Source organism: Coenobita brevimanus, chromosome 67 (assembly GCF_032717465.1).
Source record: "Coenobita brevimanus isolate Jiangsu-jjx chromosome 67, ASM3271746v2, whole genome shotgun sequence".
In the NCBI taxonomy this organism is placed as follows: Eukaryota; Metazoa; Arthropoda; class Malacostraca; order Decapoda; family Coenobitidae; genus Coenobita; species Coenobita brevimanus.
Genome location: NC_137020.1, coordinates 10,700,173 through 10,722,778, shown reverse-complemented (window position 1 = coordinate 10,722,778; position 22,606 = coordinate 10,700,173).

Genomic DNA, 22,606 nt, shown 5'->3' with positions numbered 1-22,606 from the left:
AAGAGGACGACGCACCACCACTGATCTACCAAGGACCGGAAGAAGACGAGCACGATGACTACCCCCATCCTCAGCAGATGGATTTTTAGGCCCGCCCCCGCACCTCCCCACGGTGGCGGGGGCCACCTCAAATACCTACAAACCCCCAGTCTACAACAAGATATGGCTGAACGGGGTCAAGACAAGATTATTGGTGGATACGGGAGCAGCCAGGTCTTGTCTCTACTCCCACTTTTACTCCCGCCACATCTCAGCATTCGGCCCACTTCTCCCCACTTCAGCCAACCTCGTAGACGCCGGGGATGGCCCCCTACCCATCCGTGGGGAAACCAGGGCCTTACAAACTACCACCCACCAACGAGTCTCCACTGACCATCCATTCATCATTTTTGACTCCTCCTGTAGCCAATATGATGGTTACCTTGGCCTGGACCTGCTTCAGAAACTCCACGCGACCATTGACTGCTATCAACGTCGCCTCCACTTCGGTCCAGCCCAACCCAACCAAGCATTCACCGACAAGAAAAAAAAAGAAAAAAAAACACCAACACCACCCCCACACCACCCACACACACAACACACCACCACACGCTCCCTCTCCAGCCCACCTGTACATGTAACCCAAGCTTACACTCCCCAAATGCCTCAGTAAATTCCCTCCCACCACCACCCCCCACTCCACCCTTGCCATCACAAAATCCCTCATTCCCTGCCACTATTGCCTCTACCGTTACCATTCCACCCCACCACGAAGCATGGGTTACACTCACCAGACCCTCAAGTACATCAGTCCTTTTTTCACCATCCATCTCCACCAGACCCCTAGCATCCTGCCTAGTCTCCCCCACTTTCCTCCCTCCCAACGCCCACCAAATACGTATTGCCAATCTCGCCACAACACCTTTAACCCTGCCCCGAGGCCTCATCATCGGCGACACAGAAGAGGCAGAACCATGTTCAACACCACCCCCCAATCACCCCACCCTCCCCAACATACCACCACATCTCTCCCCTGCCCAGTCAAACAGCCTCCACCAACTACTCCTGGACTTCCAGGACTTATTTTCCGTCGGCCCCACTGATCTCGGCCATACCACCTACCTAAGCCACGAAATTCACACTACAGGACCTCCCATTCACCAACCATCTCGCAGAAAAGATCCTAAACAACAGGCAGAAGAAGACCGGCAGGTTCAAGAAATGCTAGATGCCGGTGTCATATCAAACTCCACCAGCCCATGGTCATCACCTGTAGTACTCGTGCGAAAAAAGGACGGAACCATGCGGTTTGCGTCGATTACCGCAAAGTAAATGACGTTACCATCAAAGACGCTACGCCACTACCCAGGATCGACGACTCCCTAGATTCACTACATGGATCCACATGGTTCTCTACCTTAGACCTACAATCAGGCTATTGGCAGGTTCCAGTTCACCCTGACGACAAACACATAACCGCCTTTTCTACATCAAACGGGAAGCACTACGAATTCAACGTCCTTCCCTTCGGACTCTGCAACGCCCCTGCGACATTCTCCCGCCTGATGGAATCAGTGCTGAGCGGACTCACCTGGGAAACCTGCTTAGCCTACCTGGATGACGTAATTGTTTTCAGCCATACCTGGGCCGACCATCTCCACCACCTCAAACAGGTATTCCACCGCATACAACAGGCCGGATTGAAGCTAAAACCAACCAAATGTGTGCTAGCTGAAAGATCAGTCTCCTTTCTCAGACACCTGATCAACGCAGAAGGCATCTCCCCTGACCACGATAAGCTACGTGCAATCGCCAACATTCCACCACCCCGCGACGTGCACGAAACTAGGGCCTTCCTAGAACTAACCTCCTATTATCGGCGCTTCGTGAAAGGCTTCGCGAACATCGCAAAACCCTTGCACAATCTTACAAAAAAGGGAGAACCGTTCGCCTGGACTGAACCCCGACACATCGCATTCACCACCCTCAAAGCCAAACTCACCTCCGCCCCAGTCGTCGCCTTCCCGGACTACAACCTACCATTCCGCCTGTACACAGACGTCTCACTCCACGCAATAGGGGCAGTCCTTGCACAAGTACAGGACGGCCGCGAACACATCATCGCCTGTGCCAGCCGCAACCTCAACTCGGCGGAAAAGAATTACGCGGCCACCAAACGTGAATGCCTAGGGATAATATGGTCACTTGAGTACTTCCGCTCATACATATCAGGCACCCATGTGATCATCATCACGGATCACCAATTCCTACAATGGTTGCGCCAGTCCAACACCACGAACGCCCAGCTCACTAGATGGCGCAAAACCTTAGAAGAATACGATTTTGAAATATTGTATCGTCCAGGCAAACTCCACACGAACGCCGACGCCCTATCAAGACTACCCATCAATGCCATCTCACCAGAACCCGACCTGGTTAAGATGTGGCAAGACAACCAACGCCCTACCTGGATTCCACCGAATATTTTCAGCAAGCTCCACCTGCATGGCGAACACTTGTTTGACCCTAACAGCCACATAATCCTGAGCCCCACAGCCGCCCATGACACCATGCTCCACCTCCATGCCGACAACGGAATCCACTTGGGCACCAAGAAACTCACCCAAGTGTTCAATGACATATACTGGACACCGAACCCCACCCCCATCGCCAAAACCATCGTGCAATCCTGCTGAGCCTGTGCGTTAGGAAAGGATATCACCCGCACACCAGGCCCATCCGGAAAACTAACGGCCGCAAAACCCTGGCAACTGCTATCCCTTGACGTCATCGGACCACTCACCCCCAAGGCAGGATATAAATATATAATCACCTTCGTGGATGTCTACTCAAAATTCATCATAGCTTGTCCTGCTAAAGACCACAGTGCAGTATCTGTCGCTGATGCTCTGACTCGCCACGTGTTTCCATACTTTGGCATTCCCCAGGCATTACACTCCGACAATGCACCAGAATTCACCGGAAAGGTTTGGCAGGAATTAGCTAAAATATTCGGATTCCACATCTCCCACTCATCCCCCTACTGGCCACAAGGGAACAGCATCTGTGAAAGAAGCCATCGCTCCCTCCTCAATCAAGTCCGCACTCGCATCACACAAACAGGAAATGAAGACTGGCCTGCCCACGTCAAAATAGTTCAATGGGGCTTGAACACATGCCCGCGAGAAGACGGCATAACACCACACGAGCGAATATTCGGGGAAACCCCGCTCCTCCTCCCGCTCCGCCACCACCTCCAGCCACCCTCCCCACCCTCCCCCACCGACCCTCTCCACCATCTCAAACGCCGCCTCCACCACCTACAAGCACAACAAGACCTTACACCCGATACCAACCACACCAACCCCTACAAAACAGGCCAATCCGTCGTCGTCGCCCAACTCCCTACCCCTAACAAAATTGCACCACGATTCATCGGACCCTTCACCATAACTCAAGTCCCCAACCCGTATCAAGTCATCATCAATCAACACGGCCAGCAGCGTACGTATCGCAACCGCCACGTGCGACCCTTTCACCCACCCAACAATAACCACCCCCGCACCCACACGCCCAGCACCTCTGCCCGACCACCTGGCCATGACGACGCTTCCGGGAATTACCCCCCACACTCACACGCCTACTACTTCTCACCCCCCACCCAGTACCTCACCTACCACCTCACCACACCCCACCACCCCAGATCTTGACCCACCTCAACCACCGCCCTCACCACCACCCCCACCCAGCACCTCACCTACAACCACACCACCCCTCACCACCCCGGATCCTGACTCACCTCAACCGCCGCCTACACCACCACCATCACCCGGCACCACCACATACTCAACAACGCCCACACCACACTCCACCACCCATTCCCGCACCACCCCTCACACCACACCCCCTCCATCCCCTGCCTCTCCACCACCCCAAACCACTACCTCCTCAAATCATACTCCTCCACCTTCGCCCACCTGCGCCCACACCACGCCCAGAACCACCCAAGCAAATGCGCCCGCCCTACCCAGCGACCATGCTCACTATACCCGCCACACAACCAGGCCACCCACCTCACCTCCCAACACCCGTACACCCTCACCACCACCACGTGCTCAGCCACCCTCACCACCCACACCCACCCTTACCACCACCACTACTAGATCAGGCCGCCTTTCACGCCCACCACCCAGATATACACCTACACCACCCCACGGTAACCAGCCAACCCACCATACACCACCACAAAGACCCCCTACCCCAAACACCTCCCCCATCACTCTCCCTCTCCACCAAGCACGATGGAAAAACCCCAAGTCCCAATTCCCCAAAGTCAAATCCCCTACCCACCGACCCATCCCCCATAAAAGCACCGACCCGCCAACCATAGCCAGCATTCAGCTACAGCCGCCCCACCAAGCACCAACCACCAGCATGAAAATCACCCGCTTCCAGTGGCTATCTCACGGTCAGCCGCCCATCAGAATCCGACAGACGCCCCAGCTTCTTCGCCGCCTACGCCGCACAAACCACCCATCCTCCATCCGGCTGTTCATCAACCCAGCCCACGAACCGACCAGAATGACCAACCACTGGATCAACCTCCTGCAGCACCTCACCCCAGTCAACATGACACCAACCACCATCACCTACCACCTGCAGTCACGGGGTCGTGACTTTTTCACGAGTGACGGTGGTAAAATGCCCGCGACCGGACCTTCCGCCCTGCCACCCCCCACACCACCACCGGGCCACCACCACCCCACCACCCGAGGAGGAGATAACGGTCAGGTTAGTGACCCGGGACAAGAGGGTCATCCAGCCACCACTGACCTGTACCCCTTCTTCCCACAACTGCCTCAACACCAGGTGAGCCTAGAACCGCAACAAGTTACACGGCGGGTTAACCATCGACAGCAGTGGGGTGGGACTGATACAATATCAGTCCCTAGTAGTTTTGTGGTGACGACCACAGCTTCACCCCAACGGGACAGGAGGTCCCTAGGTGAGCCACGAGGTGTTTACACCTGCCACCGCGAGCCACGGGGAAGTACCATCCTCTGCCGCAACAACCCTGGTGAGCCACTAGGGGCTTGTATCCTCTGTCACCGTGAGCCACGAGGGCGTAATACCCTCTGCCACAACCAGGACAGGAGGTCCTTTGACGAGGGAGAAGAGCCCTCTATAACAAACAGGGCAGGAGGCCCAATAGTGGACTATACGGGGCTCACACCCCTAGCCACACCAAGGGTAAGAGACCCTCACACAAAGCCACAAGTGGGTCCCAGGACCGATCAACCTGGTGCCACGGCAGTTGTGAAGACAAGAGAGTCGCCTCTGTGCTACCCTCCATAAGTGCAAGAGAGACCACGGCCTCTGTGTGTCCTCTAAAGTCAGCTAACTCCTGCAGGAGTAGCTGGACACCACCCGGGAGAGTTGCCCCAAAAGTGTCACCCGAACAGAGGCCCGGTCCCAGTCGGGACCTACCTCCCACCCCCGGGAAATTCTTGTCTTCCCCAGGTACCAGCAGGAGATGAGGCCGCAGCCCACACCTGACGGCGCGTCCCCCAGCAGACCTCCGCAGCCCTCGGGCCCCCAGGCGAGCCCAGCAGCCCGTCGACGCCTACCTCCCCCTGCCGCAGACCCTACGACATCAGGCCCATCTGCTACACCTGTTTGGCCCCAGTCCCTAGGGCCAACATAGACAGGCCTCCCTTCACCGTGACCAGAGGAGGGCCTACAACAGGTCGAGACCCCAGGCAAGAGGGTCTCCCTGCACCGTGACCAGAGGAGGGCCTACAACAGGTCGAGACCCCAGGGAAGAGGGTCTCCCTGCACCGTGACCAGAGTGATATCACCCCAGTGTCACCTTATAGTGACCGAGTGATATCACCCCAGAAACTCGGGCAAGAATAGTGACTTTTCCTTTCCTATAGTGAGACAGAGATAGTGATCCAATGACAAAGCGAACCAGCGGGATTACACCAAAAAGTGTCCGTAAATACCTTCCCTTGGAAAAGACTATAAGTTCTAGGCTCGTACAACTAGTGCTATTCCCAAGTCCAGTCTAGAGGAGTCCCCCCCCCCTTGTCAGTGTACGCGCGGGCGAGGGTGCCGCGCCGAGCCCAAACAGTGAATTATAGTGATCTGCTCCCCTTGTTCTTTTATAGTAATAATCCCTCCCCGGCTCATCAAGCCCAGACATCTTGATTGCCCCAGTACACTAAGACCTTTTGGACTTTAATGCAAGTTAGTCTCATTCACTTATGGACCCTTAACCTATTGTAAAGTATAATTATAGTGTGTGTGAACATCCCGTGTTGTACTAACGTAACTTTGTATATCTGTATCCTCTGCCCATAATATCATTCTATGTAATATTGTCAAGGTGTTAGAATTAAGGTAATAGATGTGTTAAAGGTGGACTGCCTAGTTTGTTAGTGTATTACTTCCGGTCCGGAAAGAGGACCCCGCTCAGTAGCTAGTGTTTTTAGTACGAGGAGTCGGCCTTAAAACACTCAGCATAACAATTTATTTATGTATTCGATTACACACTACTTATGTTAAATAAAAATTCTCTCTCTCTCTCTCTCTCTGCCTGTCTGTCTGTTTCTCTGTCATGGCCACACCACCTAACAGTACACGGCCAGTATTTGTTTCCTTACCTGGATTACTCGGGGAGAGTCATCTTTTCTGATGAGAAGACCTCTTCAACCTCCCATGGGAAACTTCATCGCTACAGGCCTAACAACACGAGGTAGGTCACAATGAAATTAAAACAGTACAATTTACCAAACGTTCATGAATATCATAAATAATTCAAGTGGTCAATCTCTATATCTCTGTTTCTATATCTCTATCTCTATATTTATCTCTCTCTCTCTCTAACATCTATCTATCTATCTATATATATATACAGACAGATAGATATATATATCATCATCATCATCATCAGTCGTTTGAGTGTCCACTGCAGGACCGGTCTATCCCGACCGAATTCAGGACGACACAGCCATTGTATCTCTACCAAGTGGCTTAGGCTGTCTGGTAGAGAGTGTATGTAGGGTGAAAAGTGCTTGTAAGTGTTGTTGTAGTGTTGGAATGGCTTTGGATGTGTGTGTAGTCTGTGAACCAAGTGTAATCGGCCCACGCAAGCCGACTGGGTGCAAGCATACTTTATAGTAGGCGACACTGGTTCAACCACAGTGTCACGGGGTTTTTATAATATCACGGTGTTTTTAAAAATAAATGCTTAAATATTATTTAAATTGATAATAATATTCAATAATATTGAAGAGCAGAGACAATGATTGTCTTGCTACATCAAGCAACGATTACTTTACGCTGACTTGCTACGATTCTCTAAGATCGAGAATTTATAAACTTTCTCAACAGTACACAGCAGAGACTAATTACTCACAATTGCTGAATTACTGTACTGTTAGCCTCTGGAGAAAGTTACTTCACCCCTGACAATAAATAATACTAATACTAATAACATCAGGTTCTTGCTGATGCATTAACTCCTGGCACAACGGATTTTAAGTTAATACAACAAGACTGGTCTAAGTACCAGTTATGAAAGCAAACGTTTACGCAAGCTAGGAGCTATATGGAAAATAAGCTTAATTATGGAGAAATGAAACAAGATTTTACTTTACATTAAGCTCAAGAAAGGAACTGTTAAATTTATTAATCACAAAAAATAAATTTAACGTTACAATTCAAATCAAATTAATGAGACGCACTCACTCACTCACACAAAAGCTAAATACTTACGCCTAGGAAAAAACACCTTAATTAAACTCTTAAACTAGGATTACAAAAAGGAAATACCGGTCGATGAATGCTGTGTATCACCCGGGAGTGGGAGGACTGGATTAACTGTCTCAGTGGAGCTTGGGTGCTAGCGACCTCTCACACTTCTTGGAGCACAGGACCTTCCTCCGTCACAACAAACACTCGACTGACCAAGTCGTGGGAAAGAAAAGCGGAGCACTCAGCCGCATTTTCTAACGGTCAGAGGCAAGCAGAGACGAACAATAAAGAACAATAGTATCGCTCAGTACAGCACTTAGTGAAGTGCATTAAATCGGTCACTTTGAAAACAGTGACGAATGTTTTGAAAAGTATACTCCGAAATGGAGGGAGAAACGGTTAGCTGAGCGATACACAGTGAGTTTTCCACTAATAGTTCGTGGCTTCTCACAAAAGGGAAATGTCACGAATTGATTCGTGACATTACGCCCCTACGAAATTAAATTTTTTCCTTATGGGAAAAAATTTGTAGATATATATGTATATGTACACATCCTAAGTCATTCGCACAAGATTCACACTGTGGTGTGTGCGCTATCCTGCTACAGGGGAAAGTCGCAGTCGCCAGTGAGCGAAAAAACCTCGTATTTACGTTAATAGAAGCAAGCTTGAGGGAAAAACTCCGTGACGACGGTGAAAATCCTGTACTCAGGTCAAACTGAGCGAAAAGTTCGCTACATTTACACTGACAACTAATTGTTGTGTAGCGTGGTGTATGTAATACACGGTGTAGGTGTGACAGTTGTAGTGTAACTGTACCTACGTGTAAAATGACACAGTAAATAATATGGCGACGACGAAGGCAGAGAAGAGGTGGCAGCGTGCAGCAGACGATCAGCTGGCCCGCACAGCAAAACTGCTACACCCATTGCTGAACCTGCAAAACCAATTAAGGTGGAGCATCAAAAGTGTCAATGAGACAAAATTCTTATTACGTTACAATTACTCTCTCTGCCTAGCAATCAGTACATGCTTACAAAAAGTACACTCGAGGTCGCCATTAATTTTAGCACATGATTAGTGTCAGCAAGTTGAGAATCCCCGTGCAAACTCGGGTCTTCCATAGCCTCGAACCGCACACGGGTCCTCAACCTGTGCCTTAACCTACAGTTCTTATATTAATATCGGAGAGCTGAGAATCCTTGTGCAAACTTGGGTCTTCCATAGCCTCAAGTCGCCTCTGCGGAGTTCTCACTTCCCCCTTAACCTACAGTACTTATATTAGTATCGGGGAGCTGAGAATCCTTGTGCAAACTTGGGTCTTCCATAGCTTCAAGTCGCCTCTCAACTTCCCCCTTAACCTACAGTACTTCTATTAGTACCGGGAAGCTGAGAATCCTTGTGCAAACTTGGGTCTTCCATAGCCTCAAGTCGCCTCTACAGAGTTCTCTCTCGAACTTCCCCCTTAACCTACAGTACTTCTATTAGTACCGGGAAGCTGAGAATCCTTATGCAAACTTGGGTCTTCCATAGCCTCAAGTCGCCTCTCAACTTCCCCCTTAACTTACGGTACATAATACGTATGTACAGGCCCTGGACATAATGTGTCCTGTGGGGCCAATGGGCGAGACATCAGGTCTGCACCCACTTCACCACTACCCTGTCTCTCAACTGACTCAGAGATTACAGGTGTGGTTATGAATGGCACAGGAAGGACATGTCCCTGATTAGTGGTGATACTTTGGCACACACTGCAGGAACGGACAAAACTATCTATGTCTCGTCCCATCCCTGGCCAGAAAAAGTCAGCTCGGATACGGCCCTGGGTCTTCCTTTTGCCCATGTGACCTCCTGAGGCTGAACAATGACCCCATTGTAACACTGCTAGGCGGTACTTGGCGGGAACGACAAACTGCAGTCGAACCTCGCCCTCAGGTGTTCGTGACTCACGGTAGAGCCGTCCTTGTTTACGAAGGAACTTGGCTCGACCTCCCCGTGAATACTTTATCACTCGACCCTTTTGTTTGTTCCGCACGGTAGCAAGTGTCGGGTCAGAATGTTGTTCTTGTACAACAAGTTGACTACACATCAGATCTTGCAGCGATTCAATGATCACTGGGGTGACACAGTCTGGAGCCTCAGTCATGGCTCGTGTTACCGCAGCAGCCGAAGTCTGAGTAGCGTCATCGGAGCAACTATCCTTGACTCCATTAATATTGCCTACTATAAAGTCAAATAGAGGCTCTGGCATGACAACTGCGAGTGTCGTGCCAGTATAAAATGGAGATGCCACCTGGATACATGCCTCAGGGAACAATCTCACTGATCCATCAATAAGCTTTGCATGGATCTGTCGACCTGTATACTGCTCAGGCCGAACTAAACTCTGCTTAACAGAGCAACCTGAGGAACCATTGTCTCTCAGGACCTTCACAGGAATGCCTCCCACAAACCCTGGCTGTACAAGGAAGGTACTGTCACCTGTGGTGGGGCCTGTGGAGGAAGCAGCTAGCCACTCATGAGGCTGCTGAATTGATGTGGCAAACATTGTGCCTTGAGATTTATAAGATGGAACATTGGCCATCTGTGGAGGGGGGTTCACTGTCACTGTGGGACTAGTGAACTGTGGGGAAGTACCCACACTGGTAGGGACGTGACCACCAAGCTGCTGCTGAGAAATGAAGGCTGCATTCGCTTCCTGCCTCTTTTGAGCTGGTGGTGAAAAACTTTGTCCCGTCGGTCGGTTGCGTGGCTGATACTGCTGCTGGTTAGGGTACTTGTACCTCTTCCACTCAGGTTTCTGAGTGTTTTGCCCCTGGTCCTTCCACTGCGGTTTTGGACCTTGGCCATTATTCTGGGAACGGCCTTGTTGCTAGGATTCAGTCTGAGACGGCTTCCCAGACTTGGCAGTATCTTTTCTGCTCCAGGTGTTTTGCTTACGAGCTTGATACCCGTATGCAGTAAAGAATGCGTCAGCCTTCTCTGCCATTTGGCTGGCATCTTTCACCTGGCAGATCTTAAGCTGTGCTATGAGCTCAGCAGGCCACGACCTTTCTAGCAGTGTACGCAGCATAAGGTCAAATATCCCCTCACGCGTGGAAGGAGTTTCATCTTTCTCCATCCACTCATTTAAGTAAGCTGTGAGACGATCAAGGAACTGAACAGCTGTCTCCTTGTCTTGGAGACGAGCTCACATGAACTGAACTTTGGCGTCGTCTACTGTGAGACCATACGCCTTAATGAGTGCAGCTTTCATCATCTCATATGTGAGATTGTCTCCACGAATTCTGTGGAGAATATCGAGGGCAGGGCCCTCAAATAGGCTAAGAAACTGAAGCCGCTTAGCTGCCTCATCCAGTTGATATAAGTCTGCCATGTCCTCAAAACGAGCTATGTACGGCTCGATTCGCTCGCTTTCCTTGTATGAAGGAAGCTTGATGCGTGGGGTCGCCAGGACATGTGCAGGGAGAACGCTCGTGGAGCTTGGACCAACTGCACCAGACGTGTCTGAAGCCAAGGAATCTCGCTTGAGCTTCATCACTTCAAGTTCATGTTATCGTTCTTTGTCTCGTTGTTCACGCTCGTATTCGCGCTGTTCTCGCTCTTTTTCTAACTCGAGCTCGCGTTGTTTCTGCTCGTATTCGCGCTGTTCTCGCTCATACTCGCGCTCTTTCTCACGCTGCTCTTGTTCATATGCACGCTTTCTTTCACGTTGTTCGCGATGTTCTCGCTCGTATTCGCGCTGAATCTTACGCTCTTCACGGGCATCATTCTCGCGCTGCTGCTCCTGATTATGCCGTGAGAGTATATACTCTTTAATTTCGGTTGGGTCCGAAAGACCCATATCTTTGGCTTCCTGTAAAAATATGGTGGTAGCCATAGCGCTAATTTATTAAGCAAACCGAAACTGAGTACTGACTGCTTAGCGACGAATACTAATAAGCACGAATAAAGAATACAGACACAAGCTAGTGGTGACCAGTCTTATCTAGTTAACTGGCAAAGAATAAATCAAATATGTAAATGACTGGGAAGACTCAATAATAAACACAATGGGTACGGCGACTTCCCAGGAGCGAATAAAATCGTCTGGCGTTACCAAAAATAAACTAGAGTTAAGTATTCTATTGATTAATAAAGCAAATTTCACTTGCTAAATTAAGGGTAAACACCAGTAAGCTTGTGCCTATAAACTTTAATGATAAATACCTAAATATGAATGAGTGAGCACTATCTTGTGAATAGCTTTATAGCTAGGAGTTAATATCCTGGAATGAGGTCGCCAATTGTCACGGTGTTTTTATAATATCAGGGTAATTTTTAAATATATGGTTAAATGTTATTTAAATTGATAATAATATTCAATAATATTGAAGAGCAGAGACAATGATTGTCTTGCTACATCAAGCAACGATTACTTTACGCTGACTTGCTACGATTCTCTAAGATCGAGAATTTATAAACTTTCTCAACAGTACACAGCAGAGACTAATTACTCACAATTGCTGAATTACTGTACTGTTAGCCTCTGGAGAAAGTTACTTCACCCCTGACAATAAATAATACTAATACTAATAACATCAGGTTCTTGCTGATGCATTAACTCCTGGCACAACGGATTTTAAGTTAATACAACAAGACTGGTCTAAGTACCAGTTATGAAAGCAAACGTTTACGCAAGCTCGGAGCTATATGGAAAATAAGCTTAATTATGGAGAAATGAAACAAGATTTTACTTTACATTAAGCTCAAGAAAGGAACTGTTAAATTTATTAATCACAAAAAATAAATTTAACGTTACAATTCAAATCAAATTAATGAGACGCACTCACTCACTCACACAAAAGCTAAATACTTACGCCTAGGAAAAAACACCTTAATTAAACTCTTAAACTAGGATTACAAAAAGGAAATACCGGTCGATGAATGCTGTGTATCACCCGGGAGTGGGAGGACTGGATTAACTGTCTCAGTGGAGCTTGGGTGCTAGCGACCTCTCACACTTCTTGGAGCACAGGACCTTCCTCCGTCACAACAAACACTCGACTGACCAAGTCGTGGGAAAGAAAAGCGGAGCACTCGGCCGCATTTTCTAACGGTCAGAGGCAAGCAGAGACGAACAATAAAGAACAATAGTATCGCTCAGTACAGCACTTAGTGAAGTGCATTAAATCGGTCACTTTGAAAACAGTGACGAATGTTTTGAAAAGTATACTCCGAAATGGAGGGAGAAACGGTTAGCTGAGCGATACACAGTGAGTTTTCCACTAATAGTTCGTGGCTTCTCACAAAAGGGAAATGTCGCGAATTGATTCGTGACACACAGCACCCCTTGTGTCCGCCAATGCTGTACATGGCCGGGTGAACACTCCCAAAGTTTATTACCCTGGCGGGGCGTGAACCCTGGTTCACCCGTGTACGAAACACACACTCTTCCACTGTACCACAGAGGCTCCATATATATATATATATATATATATATATAGATAGATAGATATAGATATATATATACTGTACATATATATATATATATATATATATATATACTGTACATATATAGATATATATATACTGTACATATATATATATATATATATATATATATATATATCATCATCATCATCCGGACCTCCTTTCCCACTCAAGGGCAGGGTGAGGACTAGCAATGTCCAGACAGCACAAACTTGCCCAATCCAAATATGCCACACTTCCATTCACTCATCATTCAAGCCCCCGGAATCCTTGCTCTAACGAATACGCCAAAAACATTCACCACATTCTGCAGCATCACACAAACATATCCAGTTGAGTCAATCCGGCCACTGCCATGCTCACAAGGGGTGCCAAAATCCCCGATCATGCACTTCTCACAACATTCATCCAGCGAGCTCGATCTCTTGTCAGTTCCCTAGCCTCACCGACTTCCAAACCTCTCTTTCTCAAACACTCATCCACCATATCTCTCCACCTTCTCCTTGGCCTACCTCGCCTCCTCTCTCCTTCAAATTTGCTCAGGTATACCTTTTTCACCATCTATTGATATCCATTCTTTCCACAAGACCATACCATCTCAGGACACTCTCTTTGATTCTGGTGTCCACGGACTTTCTCACTCCACACCTTTCACGAATCACATTATTTCGTATCCTATCCACTCTCTGTACTCCACATACATTCCTCAGCAGTCCCATCTCCACTGCTCTTACTCTTGACTTTTCATTTTCATGCCACACCATAGTCTCACACCCATATGTTAGAGTTGGCACTAACACTCCCTCATGTAAGCCTCGTGCAGTTGCAATACTCAAGCCTCTGTTTCTTATTAAGGCCTTCATTGCACCAGCTACTTTTCTTCCTTGTGTCACTCTACTTTCAACTTCTTTTGCACATTTTCCTCTCTTTTCTATCACTGTACCCAAGTATTTGAACTCTCTCACCAATTCCAGTCTCTCTCTACTCACTGTGACATCACACTGGGGGTCACCTTCTCTCTCACTAACCATCACTTTTCTCTACATTTACTCTCAAGGCACGACGCTCACAGACAACAGGAAAACTCTGCACTAGCCTACCAAGTTCCTGTCCGGTACTTACAAGCAGTAATGCATCACCAGCATACAACAAATTTGAGATATTCCATCTATCACCATTCATTACCAACGCCATCCCTCTCTCCATTACTCGTGTTTTTACTGCTCTCATCACCCCATCGATATATATATTGAACAGTCATGGGGACATCACACAACCTTGTCGCACGCCTACACCGATCGTGAACCATTCACTTAGATGCCCATTAACCCTTACACATGCTTCGCCACCATCATAAAAACTCTTGACAGCACCTAGCAGCTTAACATCTACAACATATATGCGCAAAACTCTCCACAATCCCTCTCTGTCTACTTTGTTGTATGCTTTTTCCAAATCCATGAATGCCATAAACATCTTATGATCCTTCTCACAAGCCTTCTCTGCCATCTGTCTCACTGCAAATACTTGATCCACACATCCTCTGCCACTCCTAAAGCCACCCTGTCCATCACTCACTAGGACTTCTGATATTTTTCTTACTTTCTCTACAATAATTCTTCCATATACCTTCCCTACCACACTCAATAATCTTATGCCACGATAATTCTTGCACTCACTTTGCTCACCTTTATTTTTGTACAGGGGTACAATCACAGCCTTTTTCACTCATCCATGCCTTCTTACATATCTCCAACAAGCACTTCATTCCATTCTCTCCACTACACTTAAGCATCTCTGCATACACCTCATCAAACCCAGCTGCTTTCCCATTTTTCAGCCGTTTCACAGCGCTCTTCACCTGTGCAAGTATCACGTCTCCTGGCACTGCATTCCTTCTCTGCACATTCCCAAAACCAATCATGTTTACAACCGCTATGCTCTCTCTCTCTTTACAGTATATATATATATATATATATATATATATATATATATATATATATATATATATATATATATATATATATATATATATATATATGATTTTAACATAGATAATGTTGAATGGTTATTGCATTCTGCCAGGACTGACGATGCTAGTCTAGAGTGCGAGCTGTTTGCAGAATCGTTTAATCTCACGCAACTGGTAAAGCAACCAACCAGACTACCAGATAATCCTGACCATGATGCCCATCTTTTGGATCTGTTCCTGACAAATAATTCAGATCAGTACAGGATAGAGGTATTGTCTCCACTTGGATCCTCTGACCACAATCTCATCAAAGCCTCATTAGTTAGCCCCCCCAAACCTCCCCATTCTGAACCTGTCAGGGTGACCCGATGGCACTTTGATAGGGCAAACTGAGATGAGTTTAGAAATTATCTTGCTGACTTTCCAAGGCAGTCTTTCTTCTCTAGTTCTACCCAGTCCCACATTTGCGACTTAATACTAGCTGGTATGGATTTATTCATACCAAGTCAACAATTCACTAAAAGATCGAACTCTTCAAAATGGTTTGATAGTAACTGTGCCAGAGCAACAGCCCAGAAGTCATTAGCATATAACTATTACTTAAAATTAAAAACATGTGAATCACTCTCTCAATTTAAAATTGCTAGAAACCATGCAAAAGCTGTAATAAATCTTGCTAAATCAAACTTTCTTCAAAACCAAGCATCAAAACTACTTAACAACCCTAATGGCACTAGAATATTCTGGTCAGCTTTCAATTTTTCAATAATAACTTTAACAAGTCATCATCCATTCCCCCACTAAAATCTCCAGATGGCAGCATTACAAATGACCCGCATGAGAAAGCAGATATCTTTGCCAGTACATTACCCAGAAAGTCTACCATAGAGGAAGCCAGCCAGAACGTCCCAGCACTAGACCTTGACTCTCCCGAAATTGTTCCACTTAAAATGCAGACAAGGTACGTGAAATCCATCCTAGACAATTTACCTATCAACAAAGCTGCAGGCCCAGATGAAATTCCGCCAACTGTTTTGAAAACATGTTTTCCAGAACTTACCTCTGTTCTTGCTAAATTATTCTGACTACGCATACGTACTTCTTTATTCCCAAATTCATGCAAAGAAGCCAATATCTACCCAATTCCAAAGAAAGGAAGATCCTCTGACCCCTCTGATCACAGACCAATAGCTGTCACATCTCTTCGTAAGGCTTTTGAAACTATAATTAATAAGCAAACAGTTAAACATCTTGAATCCAATAACTTAATTAATGACAGGGAATATGGTTTTTGCTAAGAAAGATCCACCATTGACATACTCAATCTCCTGACTCATATCATCCATCAATCAGTCAACCTACATGGAGAAACTCACGCAGTAGCCCTGGATATTTCTAAAGCTTTCGACAGAGTGTGGCACCGTTCCCTGTTGTCCAAACTCCCTTGCTATAGACTAAACTCTTTTGTCCCTTTGATTTCCTCATAGCTTAGCAACAGAAAAATAAGAGTAAAAGTAGATGAAGTATATTCCACTTTCCACTCAATTAACGCCGGCGTGCCACAGGGATCAGTTCTGGCACCAACCCTGTTCCTGGTTCATATTAAAGATCTCTTATCTGTCACCCACAATCCCATCCATTCATATGCAGATGACTCAACACTTCATAGTTCATTCACACTCAGACATCCATTTACAAAGTCTGATATCTCTAACTCTCAACTCGGTACAGCCATCTCTTTAAATCAAGACTTATCCAAGATCATGGGGACAAAATAACCTTGTCTCATTTAAAGCTAGTTAAACTAAATATATACAATTTACTAATAGACAGGTATTGCCAGAATCGTATATTACCTTCAATCCTACAAATATTCCTATTTCCAAAAGTATTGAAACTCTTGGCATCTCGTTTAACAATGCACTCAGTTGGACCTCTCATGTCAGATTACTTGCTAAAATCGCCTCAAAGAAACTTGGATTATTGTACAGAGTCCTTAACGTCTTCACTGACGAGCAGTTACTTATAATTTATAAGAGCCATGTGCACTCTCAGCTTGAATACTGCTCAACCTTGTGGAGTGGATGTGGAGAGGTTGCATTAAAACAACTAGACAAAATTCAGAACAAGCTGTTAGAATTATTAATAACCCTGCTATTACTAATAAACTACCTCCCCTACAAGTAAGAAGGAATGTTACCTCCCTTGCGTTATTTTAGATATTTCTATAGCAAATGCTCAGACGAAGTTGCATCCATTGTGCCTCCTCTCCATGCCTTCCATCGTGCTACATGGGCAGCTGGCAGTGCACATGACTGGAATGTCACTCAGCCATACTGCAGAACTTCAGCCTATCAGAATTCTTTCATTCCCCAAACTGCATCTCTCTGGAACTCGCTTCCCCAAAGTTGTTTCCCCTCCAAACTTCAACCAGTGTTGCCACACTTTTAGATGGGAATTATCGTACCAGCTCTTCAAAATTATCGTTTTTTCGTTAGAATTATCGTACAGTATTACATTAATTTTTCTATCTGTCTATCTATTGCCAGACGCCTTACTCCCGTAAGGGGTGGCCACAAACAAATCGCCTCCATGTCGTCCTGTCTCCTGCCATTTCACTACCCTGCTCCCAGCTCACACCCCCCTCTCTCATATACCTCTCCACTCCATCTCTCCTATCTCATCCCTGGCCTCCCTCTCCCTTTACCCCTTCTCCACCTTACTCACATACACTGTCCTCATTAGTCTCTCACTCTCCATCCTCTCCAATGGCCAAACCATTCACTCACTAATCTGAAGCATTTTAAAATTGTCGCCAATACCTTGGTATATTTAATGAAAACTTACCCATTACAATTATTTTCATCAGTCCCGTAATTTTTTATGGTACTGATGTTTACTTTGGTGTATATTTTATCACTTACTTTGTATCAGAATTAGGGTATACCATGAAAATCTCATGATAATATAATAATATAATCATATTATTCATTACAAAAATAATAGTACCCTTTGTGTCAATCTAGAAAATCAGTCTGACTGGCAGCAGAATGCGGTCCATAGAACTTTAACCCACTGGATACCAGGGGCGCTGGGCGAGGCATGCCACTGGGTGGGTACTAGGCGTACCGCCCTCCGCCTGTCGGCCCATAGTCGCGAAGCTCCTAGGTCCCTGCCCGGGGGTTCCCTTACTTTATAAAGACTTGAAATATCCCGGTTCCGCCCAATATTCCGGACACTGGGCTCCAGTGGGTTAATAGATAACTCTTAGAAATGTGCTTCCTCTTGCAGATGATAACTCAGGAAGACCATAAAAGAAGTATTTTCAGTGATCACCATTATATTTGCCCCTAAGATTGCTCATCTGTCAAACTGTGGAACAACCGTGCATGATTAGCTATGCATGCCACAAAATTAACTGTCATGCTAGCTCTCAACCCAAAATTATCGTACAAACTGTATGATAATAGAAAATTGTATCGTACGTCGTACCAGAGACAATGTTATCGTACATGTACGATAATTATCGTACATGTACGATAATTATCGTACATGTACGATAATTATCGTACACGTCCGATAATTATCGTACGTGTGGCAACACTTATCGTACGTGTGGCAACAGTTGTTACAGATATTTTATGAACAGAGGACACCAGTAATCTGGTGCATGGATTTTTTTTTTAATTCATTTGTTTTTCCTTCATCTGTTATGTTATTAATATATATATATATATATATATATATATATATATATATATATATATATATATATATATATATATATATATATATATATGTATATATAATATTCATTCAGCTACAAATTGTTCCAAGTACCGCAAAGCCATAGATATAAATATACCTAAATGCCGCATCGCCCATTCTTCAGTACAGCGCCTATGCGTCTGCATGGCCGCCACCTTCGAACGGTCCAGGGTGTAATAGTGGCGCTTGTTTTAGAGTGAATTCAGACTATGAAAATGAATGTAACTTTGCCATTTGTTGTCCGATTTTGTTAAACTTAGGTTTAAAGAAGAGAAAAATAAAAATTGTACATAATCCGATGTTCATAATAAAGAATACCGGTATGTTATAGCCGTATAGCTAGTGTTTAGAATACCAAATAGATCTAAGCCTCTGCAGGGCTATTATTTCTGTCATAAAAGAATAACTGAAGAATTATGTTCTGCACTTGACCATGTGTATATTCTAAGTTTTCCTATCTTTAAAACTTAAAACCATTAGGACCTAGCTGATAGCTGATAAAAATTTATTCTCATACATGTCGAGCTTATCTTATATAAAATGCCCGCTGCCGGACCTCCCACCTCGCCACCCCCCACCCCACCACCGGGCCGCTACCACACCGCCACCTCAGGAGGACACAACGGTGGGGCTAGTGACCCAGGTCAAGAGGGTCACCGGGACACTACTGTCCTGAGCTCCTGTTCCCCGCAACTGCCCCAACACCAGGTGACCGGAGAAAGTCAACTACCTTGCGGAAGGGACAACCATCGTCAGAATTGGGGTGGGACTGAACAAGATTCAGTCCCAGGTAACACCGTGTTGACGGCTATTGTTACACTCTCAAGGGCAGGAGGCCCAAGGCTATGGCCTAAAGAGTGTACCAGGGTAGAAAGACCCTCGGCTATGGCCTTAGTACACTCTGGAGAGAGAGTTGCCCCTGTGCATTCCTCTCTTGCTGTTCTATCCTACGGCAGCAACACCGCGCCGATGGCCCCTATACGTGGCGGGGAAGGAGCAGCCACTGTATGCCCTTCAGTTGCTTCTCGTCGGGAAGATCAGCTCCCGGCTACGGCCAAAGTATGTACCAGGGTAGAGAGGCCCTTGGCTATATCGTACGTGCAGCTTTTCCCTACTGCGGGAGCAACACCGTGCCGACGGCCCCTATACGTAGCGGGGAAGGAGCGGCCACTGTACGCCCTTCAGTTGCTCCTTGTAAGGCGGGTAGGTTTACAGCCCCAGCCAAAGCACGTACCAGGGTAGAGAGGCCCCTGAAGATAGCATCAGTACGTACCGGAGAGAGTGTGGCCCCTGTGCCCCCTACTCCTGCTTTTCCCTACTACGGGAGCAACACCACTCCGACGGCCCCTATACGTGGCGGGGAAGGAGCGGCCACTGTACGCCCTTCAGTTGCTCCTTGTACGATGGGTAGGCTCACGGCCACAGCCAAGTACGTACCAGGGTAAGGCGACCCAAGGCTCCGGCCTCAGGATGTACTGGAGAGGACACAGGCTATGTGAATCCTTCTCCTGCCTCTTCCCCCTGTGGGAGCCCTTCGTCACCACCCGGGAGTGTTGCCCCGGAGGTGTTGCTAGAGTGGTGGCAAGGCCCGATACCGAACCTACCTCTTACGCCTGGGAGATCCTTGTTCCTGCCCGAGACCCGACGGAGAAGTTGCCGCAGCCCAGTCCAGCCCTGTCGGCGCCTCTCCCCATAGGCGCCCACAGTCCCAGGACCCCCACGCCAGACCCACAGGCTCCCGACAAGGGCAACCCAGGCTCCCTCACCCCACGGAGCCAGAGACGACAGGCCCGACTCCTCCAGCTGTTCGGCCCCAGTCCCGAGGGCCACCTCTCAGGTCGAGGCCCCCAGACAGGAGGGCCTCCCTGCACCCCACCGACGAGGCTCCGACTCGAGGGCCACCTCTCAGGTGGAGGCCCCCAGACAGGAGGGCCTCCTTGCACCTCACCGACGAGTGGGACCCGGCCAGTGACTCCCCTGTGGGTAGTATATTGCCCTCTGCAGGCCGGGTCCCCCTAGGGTTCTCCTCTCACGCCCCTGCTACGGAGTGAACATTACCAAGGAGATATAGGTAAATAGTGACGCCCCTTGTGCCGAGAACAAACCAGGGGAAATAACAGTGAACAGTGACCGAGTGAAGACCAGTGTAAAACCAGTGACAGTTACTATTAGTCCAAAAGAACTCAGTGTCCGGCAGGACAGAGAATGAACATTAACGTAATTGTATGAGTCCCCCAGTAAAAGAACTTTCTGTGACTGAATAGAGACTAGGGTGTGCGGGCAAATCAAAGGCCTGTGTGTGTCACCGCGACTACTGTAAGTGACTGTGTCAAGTGTCGAGATCCGCACCCTGTCTTATTTATAGTAGTATTTCCCCCACGGACTTTTAATCTTGTTTATTCCCTTTGTTTTCGACCAAGTATATATCCTGCCTAAAAGTGACATACGGGTATTAACATATATAATTCAGGACATCAATGTATGTGCATTGTATTGTGTACTAAGCGTGACTGTATCTTGTGTTGTTGAAGGTTAACTCTGTGTCCCTGTCTCCTGTATCTCAAATATCACTCTGTGTTTTATTGTAACGGTTAGAAATAAGGCAATAGATGTGTTAAGGTATACTGCCTGGTTTTTATGTCCTGTTCCTTTGTGGGTGCTTTACTTCCGGTCCGGAAAGAGGACCCCGCTTCAGTCGCTAGTGTTTTTGGGACGAGAAGTCGACCTAAAAACACCAGCATAACATTATATCACTTAGGTAAACTCTCACAAGTGTACAAGAAACCACTGGCTTGTCATTCAGTGCAGAGTCACCCGTACACAGAAGGAAGAGGAAAGAAAGACAAGAGGAAGGAAGGAAAAATGGAAGGAGGGCTTACAAGTCAAAAGTTATAAAAAATATACATTTTAAGTTGTTGCACTGTAACAATGCACAAAGGAAAAAAAACAAAAAAATTCCACATGAATAGAAAATACAATATAAAAAGGGAAAAAATACACTTTTAATTACACGTCAACAGAAAAAAAAAAAAAATGCACATCAATAGAAAATACAATGCATAAGGCAAAATAATTACACACAGACATATGCACAGAAAATACAATGCATAAAGCAAAAAAATTACACACAGAATTACACATGCATAGAAAATACAATGCATAAGGCAAAAAAATTACACAGAATTACACATGCATAGAAAAAACAATACATGATAAGGCAAAAAAAATTACACACAGAATTACGCATGCATAGAAAATACAATGCTGTTTCCCAAACTTTTATCAGCTCAGGATCTCTAGGAAACCTATTTACATAAAAGGTAAGAAAAACTTGCATTAAGTTTAACTGCATGCATTTTCTACAGTTGGTTTTTGTGGCAGAAGTATTATTCTTGGAATCTACTTCATGGGGGGTAAATTTTTACAAATTGCCAATACACCCCCAAGGTTGTGCAGTATATTTTTCTGGGCTTAACCTAACCTAACCTGCTGCAGTAGAATGCTTTCCTTAGAGTTAGGTATCATACTATACGTTTATGGTGGTAATATCCCTGTGGAGAATGACATTAATATTGTGAAATGGACACAACAATTTATTGGATTTTGTTCTGTGTTTATGTTCTACTCATGTATGTTTATGTACTTATGTATGCTTAT